Raw genomic sequence first — 14,056 nt, forward strand, 5'->3', positions numbered from 1 at the left:
CAACACCGGAGAAAGTGGTGTGTTGACCACATGTCTCTCGAATCGGCATCCAGCCACGCCTATCATCCGAGGATGACAGGGCGGTCGGTCGGTACCGTTCCACCTCCAGAGGCCTGTTCGGGCGTTGTTTAATTTTCACATGTGGGGCATACCATTCCAGTTTTCCAGCCCACTGACATGCTTAAATTTTCCCATACGTTATTTATTACCATGTATTCAGCATTTCATACACTGTATCTGTATGCTTGTATTGCTTCCATTGTCGACTATAAATTATCGCTGTATTCTGTGGTCATACCATTAATCTTTCTTCATTGTCCGGCGTCTGGACACATCATATCCATTTGGAGTGCTACAGAAAAACTCTGTTACAAGTACAGCGGAGCGTACCGTAAAGCCTCACTGGTCACTTTCGCGCTACACCTGTCGAGGACTTACTGTTGATTCTCGGGGTCTGTCTGTTGGATATCGCGGCAGCGTCGTAACAGCTGGGTCGTGAACAACGTTATCGAGTATACATCACAGAGCTCGTATTTATAATAAAAGACGCCTACGAGACTGGCGATTAGACGAATGGAAGCTTGACGAGGTACTACAGTCACTGTATGGCAGGAATGCCGAATATTCCCAGGTATTAAGAACAGATTCAGCATGCGTGACATTTACTTTACTCGAGGTATGCATCTACACTGGTGTGCAAAACTTAGGGGCGAAAGTGACTTTTGCATTATGTGTCACTTTCTAATACAGCTAGATGAAGCAAGGTCAATACTTAGCAGAAACTGCTACAGTATAGTTCAGTACGCAGTGAGATGAACAAAACTAACATATTCATACAACTACAATAACTATACTGAAGTTACACTTTTGCATACGGTACGTGGGCCCCGATGTGGTATACGCGATCGCAACGCACTCCAGCGGCAGTTGAGGGATATTTCTAGTTCGTAAATCACACTGTTTACTCAAAGGCCGCGCGTAAAATTGCCACGTTAGCTCTATTAAAACGCACATTTCCTCCATCGTCCACGAAAAGGAAAGTACCATGTCCAATCAATAAGGACACAGGCTTATAAAAGTTCCATTACAAACAGTGCGGTACAAATTTGGAGTATTTCTTTGCATAAGATGGACATTTTTTCATCATTCTTACATTTTAGTATACCCCAAAGTCAGTCTTACTTGATCACTGTTCCTACCCAGTAGCAGAATCTTTGCAGCATGTGGATTACGAAGCGTAAAAGAAAAAGGAGCAAAATATCTTTATGAAGTAGCGCGCCGGCCGTAGTGTCCGTGGGGTTCTAGGCGCTACAGTCTGGATCCGAGCGACCGCTACGGTCGCAGGTTCGAATCCTGCCTCGGGCATGGATGTGTGTCATGTCCTTAGGTTAGTTAGGTTCAATTAGTTCTAAGTTCTAGGTGACTGATGACCTCAGAAGTTAAGTCCGATAGTGCTCAGAGTCATTTGAATCAAGTAGTGCAAGGTGTCCTGTATATTAAGCCAATCGAACAAAGCCACCCCTACAAATAAGGTGAACTTATATTTACATAACATCAAATATTACTTAAACTAATAATAAAGTATGAGAACGTAATAAAAACGCTAATGTTACGAAAAAAATTAAAAGTCTTGAGACGTGATTAGGGATTAGTGACGCTACTCATCACGCTTTTGTTTTTTTGGAAATAGTTCGTTACGTTTGGTCTCAGCGGACGACACAAGACATCGATGCAAGTTGATCGTTGATTACTTGGCTCGGTTTATTTTATTACAGAGAGCACGTAGCCCTCTGACCGAACACTTATTTTTTATCGTTGTGTTTCGTCGTTGCGGACGTCATATGACATCCGTTAAAGTTCGTTTTGTTGATCCTTCCACATATTTTTTTTTTATTATTACAGAGGCCAACCGGCTCTCTGACCGAACACGCTGAGCTACTGTGCTGGCTGCTGGGCTACGGTGGCAGCGTACAACACACTGCTCTTAAATCATAGCATGTTACAACTTGCTCAATCCCTTAATCGTAGATATGTTACTAATTGAAGTTTAATTATAACAAATTGTACCGAGAACAATGCGTTTTGGGTGTATCTTCAATGTGTCGCTGCCTTCAAATAGCCTACTCTCATAATACGCAAGTTACAATAATTCTTTTGCCACCAATATGATGTTTCTCATTATTTTATTGGAACGAATCACACAGTTAACAACGGGTTTTCCAGTGATTCTCAATTTGCTGGTGCTTAGAAACGGGAAAAAACATATAGGCTTGAAATGAATGCCAATATGGCGCCTCACAACTCTGTACTGAAGGGAGACGGAGTGCGTGTGACGTAGGTGGCGTTGTGTCATCTCATTGGTCAACGCTCAGACGCACGCTCGGAATATCTGACATACCAGATATTGCTCTGCACGTTCGGAAAGACTCCCGGACGTGGTATTCCACGCTATGACGCCAGAAACTCGGCACGCTCATCGTTCGGATGCACGGTCCGTGTGCCGACGGCTTTACACTAGGGCGTTCCATTCCTCTACCAGCTCTGGTGGCAAGTGCTGCATGGCCTTTGGTGTATGTGGACGCGCCGCAGTACGTCCCCATAAGACGCACTGACATCCAAAAATGAAGTCAGGACAGAATGCACCAATGAAAAGTCGCACCTGGGGAAGGAGTGCGGTGTCACAATAACTTTCACCAGTGTTGGACGGCTCCCATATGGCGAAAGGCGAGAACACTGTCGAATGTAATCGGTTTGGTGGTCTAGGTATTATTGTATGAAGATGATGCATGCGCGCGACATCGAAATCTTTGAATACGGTACACTCACCGATCAACGATATTGTGACACTGTAGCCTTCCCAATACGGGCCTCTTCAGCGGTGCATTCAGCCCTGACTTCATTTTTATAGATGACAATGGGCGACCACATCATATAGCGCAGGTAGAGGAACTCTCGGATGAGAGGATATTCGGTGTGGCACATGGACTGACTTGACCGTTATTCACAATTAAATCCCACTGAGGTCGAGTACGATGCATTGCACAGACATACTGCAGCACTTGTCGACCGCGCCGGAGGAGGAACGGAAATCCTTACGACAAGAAATCCTCAACAACCTCGTGGTCAGCGTGGGAGCACGTTGCAGGGCTTGCTTTGCCGTCCGTGGTGATAACACACTCTACTGACAATTACACTACTGGCCCTTAAAATTGCTACACCACGAAGATGTGCTACGGACGCGGAATTTAACCGAAGAAGCTGCGATACGCAAATGATCAGCTTTTCAGAGCATTCAAACAAGGTTGGCGTCGGTGGCGACACCTACAACGTGCTGACATGAGGAAAGTTTCCAACTGATTGCTCATACACAAACAGCAGTTGACCGGCGTTGCCTCGTGAAACGTTGTTGTGATGCATAGTGTAAGGAGGAGAAATGCGTACCATCACGTTTCCGACTTTGATAAAGATCGGATTGTAGCCTATCGCGATTGCGGTTTATCGTATCGCGACATTGCTACTCGCATTGGTCGAGATCCAATAACTGTTAGCAGAATGTGGAATCGGTGGGTTCAGGAGAGTAATACGGAACCCGTGCTGGATCCCAAGGGACTCGTATCACTAGCAGTCGGGATGGCAGGCATCTTATCCGCATGGCTGTAACGGATCGTGCAGCCACGTCTCGATCCCTGAGTCAACAGATGGGGATGTTTGCAAGACGACAACCATCTGCACGAACAGTTCGATGACGTTTGCAACAGCATGGGCTATCAGCTTGGAGACTACGGCTGCGGTTACCCTTGACGCTGGATCACAGGCAGGAGCGCCTGCGACGGTGTACTCAACCACGAACCTGGCTGCACGAATGGCAAAACGTCATTTATTCTGAAGAATTCAGGTTCTGTTTACAGCATCATGATGGTCGCATCCGTTTTTGGCGACATCGCGCTGAACGCACATTGGAAGGGTGTATTCGTCATCGCCATATTGGCGTATCACCCGGCGTGAGGGTGTGAGGTGCCATTGGTTACACGCCTCGGTTACCTCTTTTTCGCATTGACGCCACTTTGAACAGTGGACGTTACATATCAGATGTGTTACATCCCGTGGCTATACCCTTCGTTCGATCCCTGCGACACCCTATATTTCAGCAGGATAATGCACGACCGCATGTTGCACGTCCTGTACGGGCCTTTCTGGAGACAGAAAATTTTCGCCGGCCGGAGTGGCCGTGCGGTTCTGGGCGCCACAGTCTGGTCGCTACGGTCGCAGTTTCGAATTCTGCCTCGGGCATGGATGTGTGTAATGTCCTTAGGTTAGTTAGGTTTAATTAGTTCTAAGTTCTGGGCGACTGATGACCTCAGAAGTTAAGTCGCTTAGTGCTCAGAGCCATTTGAAGCATTTGAACACAAATGTTCGACTGCTGCCCTGGCCAGCACACTCTCCAGATGTCTGACCAATTGAAAACGTCTGGTCAATGGTGGTCGAGCAACTGGCTCGTCACAATACGCCAGTCACTACTCTTGATGAACTGTGGTATCGTGTTGAAGCTGCATGGGCCGCGTACTTGAACACGCCATCCAAGCTCTGTTTTACTCAATGCCCAGGCGTAGCAAGGCCGTTATTGCGGCCAGAGTTGGTTGTTCTGGGTATTGATTTCTCAGGATCTATGCACCCGAATTGTGTGAAAATGCAGTCACATGTCAGTTCCAGTATAATATATTTGTCCAATGAATATCCGTTTATCGTCTGCATTTCTTCTTGGTGTAGCAATTTTAATGGCCAGTAGTGTATGAAAATGAAGTCAGGGCAGAATGCACCCCTGAAAAGGCGCCTACTGGTAATGCTACTGTGTCACAATAACATTGATCGGTGAATGTAGCGTATTCAAAGATTTCGATATCAGTATGCGCATGCACCATCTTCATGCAATAATACCTAGACCACCAAACCGATTATGTTCGACAATGTTCCTGGCTGCATGATGTGTTCTCGTCTCTGGTCAACGTTATTGTGACACTGTACTCCCTCCCCAGGTGCGACTTTTCATTAGTGCATTCTGTGCTGACTCCAGTATTACGGATGACTGCGCGTTGTTGGGAGGTAGTGTGGCGCGTAGACATACACCAACGCCCATGCAGCAGTTGCCACCCGCGCTGGTAGAGGAATGGAACGCCCTAGCGTCGTGGCCAGGGTTTCGTGCTGCACACCCTCTCGCGGACGGCCTGCGCAGCGGGTGAGGTGCGCGCGTGAACGAGTGCAGTCCCCGCGCGGCCGTCCTCCGCGGCGGGGCGCTGGGCCCGGAGTGCTGCGCTGCGCGTCTGCCGGCGCTGCCGCGGGCTAAATATAGCGGCGCGGCCAGATAAGCGGCGGCGGCTCGGCCAGAGCCGGCGGCTCGCCCGCAGTCTCGGGCCAGGCTCCGCGGGCCGCCCCAGCGCCACTGCGCGGCCGCCGCTCGCTACCCGCCGTACGCCTCGCCTGCTGACCACGGTGCGTTCGCGCCGCTGCCGCGCTGCCGCTGCCGCTGGCTACCGGGAAAGCCCGCGACGACCGCTCCGCGCTCTCCGGTACGTACTGGCGCTCGCGACGCGCCGTCCTGTTGGGGTTTCCCAGCTCCCCTCTTCACCACCAGCCCGTCTCCTCCCTCCTGTCTTCCCCTTCATCACACCACCCTCTCATTCTAGCCCCTATCGCTTTGGCATTATGTGATTAAAAGTCTCCGCGTACCTACTAGTGTACGTTAGTTTGGCGTGTGTCCAACCTTCCCCCTGTGACGCCTTAAACCCTATTGAGGACATTTTTACTGTCATGTCTGTGGAAGAATAGCAGGCCCTCATCTTCAAGAGCCAAAAGCCAAGAAGATACACAGAAGTGTCAAAAGTCATAGGATACCTCAGCAATTTGGCATTATGTGATTAAAAGTCTCCGCGTACCTACTAGTGTACGTTAGTATGGCATGTGTCCAACCTTCCCTCTGTGACGCCTTAAACCCTATTGAGGACATTTTTACTGTCATGTCTGTGGAAGAATAGCAGGCCCTCATCTTCAAGAGCCAAAAGCCAAGAAGATACACGGCAGTGTCAAAAGTCATAGGAAACCTACAGTGTAATATCGTGCCGTACCTCCTTTTGCCGGGCGTAGAGAAGCAGTTCGACGTTCAAAGGACTCAACAAATGGTGGGAAGCCCGTGCACCAACACTGAGCCAGCTGCCTCTGTAACCGTCTATAATTCCTAAACTGTTGCGGGTGCGCCACGCGGAGTGGCAGCGTGGTTTGAGGCGCCGTGTCACGCCTGCGCGGCCCCTTCACGCAGGAGGTGCGAGTCCTCCCTCGGGCATGGCTGTGTATGTTGCTCTTAGCATGTTGTTGCGGTCTTCAGTCCAGAGACTGGTTTGATGCAGCTCTCCGTCCTACTCTACCCTGTGCAAGCTTCTTCATCTCCCAGTACCTACTGCCACCTACATCCTTCTGAGTCTGTTTAGTGTATTCCTCTCTTGGTCTCCCTCTAATATTTTTACCCCTCAAGCTTTCCTCCGATAGTGAATTGGTGATCCGTTGATGCCTCAGATTATGCCCTACCAAGCGATCCCTTCTTCTAGTCAAGTTGTGCCACAAATTTCTCTTCTCTCCAATTCTTTTCAGTACCTCCTCATTAGTTATGTGATTTACCCACCTAATCTTCAGCATTCTTCTGTAGCACCACATTTCGGAAGCTTCTATTTTCTTCTTGTCTAAATTATTTACCGTCCATGTTTCACTTCCATACATGGCTACACTCCATACAAATACTTTCAGAAATGACTTCCTAAACTCTATGTTAACAAATTTCTCTTCTTCAGAAACGCTTTCCTTGCCATTGCAAGTCTATATTTTATATCCTCTCTACTTCGACCATCATCAGTTATTTTGCTCCCCAAATAGCAAAACTCCTTTACTACTTTAAGTGTCTCATTTCCTAATCTAATTCCCTCAGCATCACTCGACTTAATTCGACTACATTCCAGTGTCCTCGTTTTGCTTTTGTTGACTTTCTTTTTACATCCTCCTTTCAAGACACTTTCCATTCCGTTCAGCTGCTCTTCCAGGTCCTTTGCTGTCTCTAACAGAATTACAATATCATTGGCGAACCTCAAAGTTTTTATTTCTTCTCCATGGATTTTAATTCATACTCTGAATTTTTCTTTTGTTTCCTTTACTGCTTGCTCAACATACATATTGAGTAACATCGGGGATAGGCTACAACCCTATCTCACTTCCTTCCCAACGTTGCTTCCCTTTCGTGCCCCTCGGCTCTTATAACTGCCATCTGGTTTCTGTACAAACTGTAAATACTCTTTCGCTGCCTGTATTTTACCCCTGCCGCCTTCAGAATTTGAAAGTGTCTTCCAGTCAACGTTGTCAAAAGCTTTCTCTAAGTCTACAAATGCTAGAAACGTATGTTTGCCTTTCCTTAAGTTCTTAGCATAAGTTAGTTTAGGTAGTGCGTAATTCTAGGGACCGGATACCTGAGCAGTTTGTTCCCTTAGGAATTGACACACATTGGAACATTTGAACGTTGCGGGTGCAGGATTTTGTGCACGAACAGAGCTCTTGATTATGCCCCATATATCTTCGTACGAATTATTTGGCCACCCAGATCGCCCATAGTGAATCCGATCGCGCTCTCCAGAATGTTCCTCAAACCAGTCACAAATAGTTGTGTCCCGGTATCGTCCCACATTGTCGTTTGGGAATATGAATCTCTTGAATGATTGCAAATTATCTCTAAACAGCCGAACATAACCATGCCCACTCAGTGATCCGTTTTCTGTTAACATTGACAAGTCAACACAAACATCCCTGCTCTCGGTCGTCAAGCGAAGGCCGTCGACAGTGCATTGTCCGAGGTGAGAGTTAATGCCTAAAAATTTGTTTTTGTCAGCACACTCTTGACACTGTGAATCTCGCAATATTGAATTCCCTAACGATTTCCGAAGTAGAATGTCCAATGTGTCTAGCTCCGACTATCATTACGCGTTCAAAGGGTGTTAATTCCTGTCGTGTGGCCACAATGACGTCGAAAAGCTTTCACATGAATCACATGAGTACAAATGACAGCACCGCCAATGCGTTGCCGTTTTATACCTTGTGTATGCCATGGTACCACTACCTGTATATGTGCATCCTATGACTTATCACCTCTGTATACACTATGTGAGTGGACATTAAAATGCGTGTCCAACTTTTGCTCTATTACGACTTGAACACCTTTAAGGACACTTTCACTGAGGCGTCTCAGACGTCATGTGGAATGCTGGGATCTGCAGCGCGTCGACGTTCTGACGCATGCCAAAGGCGTACAACTATGTTCAGGTCGGGCAGGGCAGTGTACAGGGTGTTTATAAATGAATATCGGTATTTTAACGCTTTATAATATTTATTACATTAAATTTACAGGTATAAACGATATGTCAAATGGAAGAACAACTCAGTTGTCTTTGGCATCAGTGCACATGCGCAGCGCGCAATGTTTCCGCTACATTCCGCTAGACAGCGGTAGTAGCGATGATGGTGAGTAGCGAACAGAAAGCGTATTGTGTTTCGCAGTTTGCAAAGACCAAATCTGTAGTTACTGTGCAACATGCGTTCCGCCTGAAGTTCGGTTGTGATCCTCCAAGTGATAATAACATTCGTAGTGTAAGTAGGCTGTTTACATTTTCTTATTGGTAACGCCACGTAGCGCTCTGTTTGAAAAATCACTGGCTGTGCTGTGCGCAGTCTGTGGCTAGTTTGCATTGTTGTCTGCCATTGTAGTGTCGGGCAGCGGCAGCTGGATGCTAACAGCGCGTAGCGTTGCGCAGTTGGAGGTGAGCCGCCAGCAGTGGTGGACGTGGGGAGAGAGATGGCGGAGTTTTGTAATTTGTAAGACTGGATGTCATGAACTATCATATATATTATGACTATTAAGGTAAATACATTGTCTGTTCTGCATTAAAATCTTTCATTTGCTAACTATACCTATCAGTAGTTAGTGCCTTCAGTAGTTTGAATCTTTTATTTAGCTGGCAGTAGTGGCGCTCGCTGTATTGCAGTAGCTTGAGTAACGAAGATTTTTGTGAGGTAAGTGATTTGTGAAACGTATAGGTTAATGTTAATCAGGGCCATTCTTTCGTAGGGAATTTTGGAAGTCAGATTGCGTTGCGCTAAAAAATATTGTGTGTCAGCTTAAGCACATTCGTGTAGAATTTTTCTAAGGGGACGTTTCAGTAGGTGCTAATATCATCAATTTGAGGATACCGGCCGCCCTTGTAAAGGGAAGAGCACAGGACGATCAAGAGTTAGTGAAGAGACTGTCAGCGAGTGAGAGAGACGTTCACTCGTAGCCCAAAAAAATCAGTCTGTCTGTCTGGAAAGTTTTAAGAAAACGCGTGCAACTACTTCCTTACCATTTACAGTTATTACAGGCTCTAAAGCCGGCAGACCATGGATTACGTACCAACCTCGCAAACGAAATGTTGTTTCACGACGATGAAAATTTTCTGGATCATCTTGTCTTCAGTGATGAATCGACCTTTCACCTTAGTGGACATGTTAACATACAATGTGCGCGTCTGGGGCTCATAAAATCCTCACCATGGGGTGCAAATGCAACGAGATGTTCCTAAAGTGACTGTTTTTTGTGCCGTATCCCGGCGGAAAGTTTATGGGCCTTTCGTTTTTGGTGAACCTACTGTAACTAGCACTTCTTACCTTGATACACTAGAGCAATAGCTCATTCCTCATTGGGAAGAAGATGAGTCAGAGGACTTAACTTTCTGGCAAGATGGTGCGGCACCTCACTGGCATAGCGAAGTACGCGCTTGGTTGAACTCCACTGTACCCAAGCGCTGGATAGGCCGCAAGGGGCCCAATGACAGGGATTGCTTTGTATGGCCTCCACGTTCACCCGACCTAACGCCATGCGATTTTTTTTCCTTTGGGGCTTCATCAAGGATCGCGTGTATGTGCCTCCGCTACCAGCAGACCTCCCTGAATTAAGAAACCGGATTGAAGCAGGTGTTCCTACAATCACTGAAGATACACTTATCAGTGTTTGGGAAGAAGTCGGCTATAGACTTGATGCGTGCCGTGCGACAAATTGTGCTCACATTGAACATTTATGAAGTTCTTGGTAAAACTGTTTGAGTTGCTCTTTCATTTGACATATCATTTATAACTGTAAGTTTGTGTTTTCACAATTTTGGCCAACTTTTGTAGATCAGCTACACTGTCCCCGAAGTCTCTCAGGGTACCAAAGTTGATCATTCGCCTTCCTATAATCGATTTTACATTCTCGTTTCCTTTCATGTCGCTTTGCGATATTACGCCTAGAAACTTAATCGATGTAACTGTGTCAAGTAGGACATCACTAATACTGTATTCGAACATTACAGGATTGGTTTCCGCATTAACTTACTTTTCTTCTGCATTTGGAGCAAGCTGCCATTCACCACACCAATTAGAAATTCTGTCATCCTGTACCCTCCTACACTCATTCAAAGACGACGCATTCCAGTACACTAAAAAGTCATCAAGAAACAGTCGCAGACTGCTCGCCGTGTCCGTCAGACCGTTCACGAGCGTGTGTCCCTTGCATTTTGGCCAACTCACAGTGCAACCAGGTGTGCCCTCATGACCTCGTGCCTCTTTGAGAAGGAGAGCTGGAGGGAGTGTAGGAATGAGCGGTAATCAAGCATAGTTTTTACTGCCATTTGCTTGTAAGACTGCATTCCTACTTTCGAACAGTACTACCTCCTATACGACCGTGGAACATGATTTTAAAAATCCATTATAAAGACGAAGCCATCAATATCTTGGCAGTCAATTGCTGCTTGGTAACAGTAGCTCGGCTGAAAGCTTGTTGAAATTAACTCGTCGCATCTGGAAGGTCGCAAAGATTTTACTTCATATCGCACAGGGGTCATGTATAAGATGATAGCATTTCCAGTTTAATAGCTTTCTAAGATGACAATAAGGAGACAGTATGCAGAGATTCCTCCGTTTAGTTATCACTCACCAGTCTCTGTTTACATATATACACTACTCGCCATTAACATTGCTACACCACGAAGATGACATGCTACAGACGCTAAATTTAACCGACAGGAAGAAAATGCTGTGATATGCAAATGATTAGCTTTTCAGAGCATTCACACAAGGTTGGCGCCGGTGGCGACACCTACAACGTGCTGACATGATGAAAGTTTCCAGCCGATTTCTCATACACAGACAGGAGTTGCCCGGCGTTGCCTGTTGTTGTGATGCCTCGTGTAAGGAAGAGAAATGCGTACCATCACGTTTCCGACTTTGATAAGTGTCGGACTGTAGCTTATCGCGATTGAGGTTTATCGTATCGAGACACTGCTGCTCGCGTTGGTCGAGATCCAATGACTGTTAGCAGAATATGGAATCGGTGGGTTCAGGAGGGTAATACGAAACGGTGCTGGATCCCAATGACCTCGTATCACTAGCAGTCGGGATGACAGGCATCTTATCCGCATGGCTGTAAGGGATCGTGCAGCCACGTCTCGATCCCTGAGTCAACAGATGGGGACGTTTGCAAGACAACAACTATCTGCACGAACAGTTCGACGATGTTTGCTGCAGCATGGAACGTTTGCAAGACAACAACCATCTGCACGAACAGTTCGACGACGTTTGCAGCAGCATGGACTATCAGCTCGGAGACCATGGCTGCGGTTACCCTTGACGCTGCATCACAGACGGGAGCCCCTGCGAAGGTGTACTCAACGACGGACCTGGGTGTACGAATAGCAAAAGTCATTTTTTTCTGATGAATCCAGGTTCTGCTTACAGCATCATGATGGTCGCATCGGTGTTTGGCGACATCGCGGTGAACGCACATTGGAAGCGTGTATTCGTCATCGCCATACTGGTGTATCACCCGGCGTGATGCTATGGTGTGCCATTGGTTACACGTCTCGGTCACTTCTTGTTCTCATTGACGGCAGTTTGAATAGTGGAAGTTACATTTCAGATGTGTTACGACCCGTGACTCTACCCTTCATTCGATTCTTGCGAAACCCTATATTTCTATATTATAATGCACGACTGCATGTTGCAGGTCGTGTACGGGACTTTCTGGATATAGAAAATGTTCGACTGCTGCCCTGGCCAGCACATTCTTCAGATCTCTCACCAACTGAAAACGTCTGGTCAATGGTGGCCGAGCAACTGGCTCGTCACAATAAGCCAGTCACTACTCCTGATGAACTGTGGTATCTTGTTGAAGCTGCTTGGGCAGCTGTACCTGTACACGCCATCCAAGCTCTGTTTGACTCAATGTCCAGGCGTATCGAGGCCGTTATTACGGCCAGCGATGGTTGTTTTGGGTACTGATTTCTCAGGATCTATGCACCCAAATTGCGTGACAATGTAATCACATGTCAGTTCTTGAAATGGTTCAAATGACTCTGAGCCTTATGGGACTTAACATCTATGGTCATCAGTCGCCTAGAACTTAGAACTACTTAAACCTAACTAACCTAAGGACAGCACGCAACACTCAGTCATCACGAGGCAGAGAAAATCCCTGACCCCGACATGCCAGTTCTAGTACAATGTATTTGCCCAAAAAATACTCATTTATCATCTGCATTTCTTCTTGGTGTAGCAATTTTAATGGCCAAGAGTGTAGTTACCAAAGTCTCCCCGGACGCCGCCAAAAGGTGGATTACTCTGAAGAAAGGACAAATCTGTCCGCTCGTAGTGTTTCCCAATCGTGGCCATCATTTTAATAACTGTCAAGATTCACTGGGAAGAGTACAGGACATATTAAGTATGTGTAACTGAAATAGGCTTCTGGGAAAAATTCGCATACAGTCAACCTACCACGATGAAGTATTTGATAGCAATACGCGCACCTGCATGATACGAGTGGTTCTGGCTGGAATGAGTGTTGTGCGGACGTAGAAGACGCTGTGGTTCACTGTTTACTTTCACTTATCTGTCCGGCTGCTGGAATGACGTCAAGGTCTGTACCGACGGATAAACAAGAGCTTCTCCTTCCACACACGCGTTCTGTTACCGCTGTCACACCAAGTCAACGAAGGAATTCCTTTAGTTTTTTGGTACTGAGAGCTATCACTACCAATAACCACATGTTCAACTAGCGCATGCACTTTTTAAACTCTCTACCATGATGGATTACTATGTTTCCCGGTCAGGTAAGGATTATTTAGTTCTCTTATGAGACAACTGAGCAAGTGCCCAAACAGAGTTAAGAACATGTGCCTTAGCCTTCCAGCCAGTATATTTGACGATTCAGCACATGTACAGCTTGCTTTATTGTACTAAAACTGAATACATCATGTCGTATCCTCATTTGCTCTGTAGGTTTCTTCAAACCAATTAAAATTTGTGATAAAAAGTTACTTGATTTTTTAGGAGATTTTACATGATCATTCACGTTGAAGCAAGTTATCTCATTGGTTTCCATGTTTTCTGAACAGAGATTCATTGGTGGCAGTTCGCTTTACAAAATACAGTTACTTGTATTGTGAATTATGTCACAAACATGCTTCCGTGTATTCTGTTTACTGTCGTTAGAACATAAAAACAGACGTAAGCAAAGAATAACAAAACACCAGACATTTCTCCGTTTGCACAGACACGCGTGACACGACCCTCGTAACTGTTTGGAAATATTTAGCTTCGTGCCGCTGCAGCCAGATAAAAGCACAAGCTCAAGGGAGCAGTCGAACAATTACTTAACAACAGGCAGCTTTGCCATAAAAGCACCTAACAAAAGCGACCGTGCGTTCAAGATTATTTTTTCCTAAGCTTGCAAATCGTGAAATATTTATTATATATTCAAAATGAAAGTTAAAATACAGTTTTTGTCATTCCAGTGTCAGGTCATTGTTTTACTTGTGGTTTGTAATTCGAATGACAATTCAGACAAATCACAAAAGAACGCTTCAGAAACAATGCTTTCCGATGAATAGCATTTCGTCTTTGGTAAAGTGTCTATTATTTCGTGATGGAAGCAATTTTTGGAATAATAGATGAAGAGCGCCGG

The 14,056-nt window shown here is 46.0% G+C and overlaps 1 protein-coding gene across 2 annotated transcripts in view; it reads left to right on the forward strand.

Moving 5' to 3' along the window:
- The window catches only part of LOC126278983 (receptor-type guanylate cyclase Gyc76C-like), a 638,621-nt gene that overhangs the window by 193,711 nt on the left and 430,854 nt on the right, over window positions 1-14,056 (forward strand). Inside the window, exon 1 of one of the 2 annotated variants that reach the window (XM_049979299.1) lies at window positions 5,257-5,564. The exons of the other annotated variant lie outside the window; for it this stretch is intronic. The gene's annotated coding sequence lies outside the window, so the exon portion shown is untranslated. Of the gene's footprint in view, window positions 1-5,256; window positions 5,565-14,056 lie in introns of those variants that run through there. 2 annotated transcript variants of the gene reach the window in all.

This window comes from Schistocerca gregaria, chromosome 1 (assembly GCF_023897955.1).
Source record: "Schistocerca gregaria isolate iqSchGreg1 chromosome 1, iqSchGreg1.2, whole genome shotgun sequence".
NCBI classification, from domain to species: domain Eukaryota; kingdom Metazoa; phylum Arthropoda; class Insecta; order Orthoptera; family Acrididae; genus Schistocerca; species Schistocerca gregaria.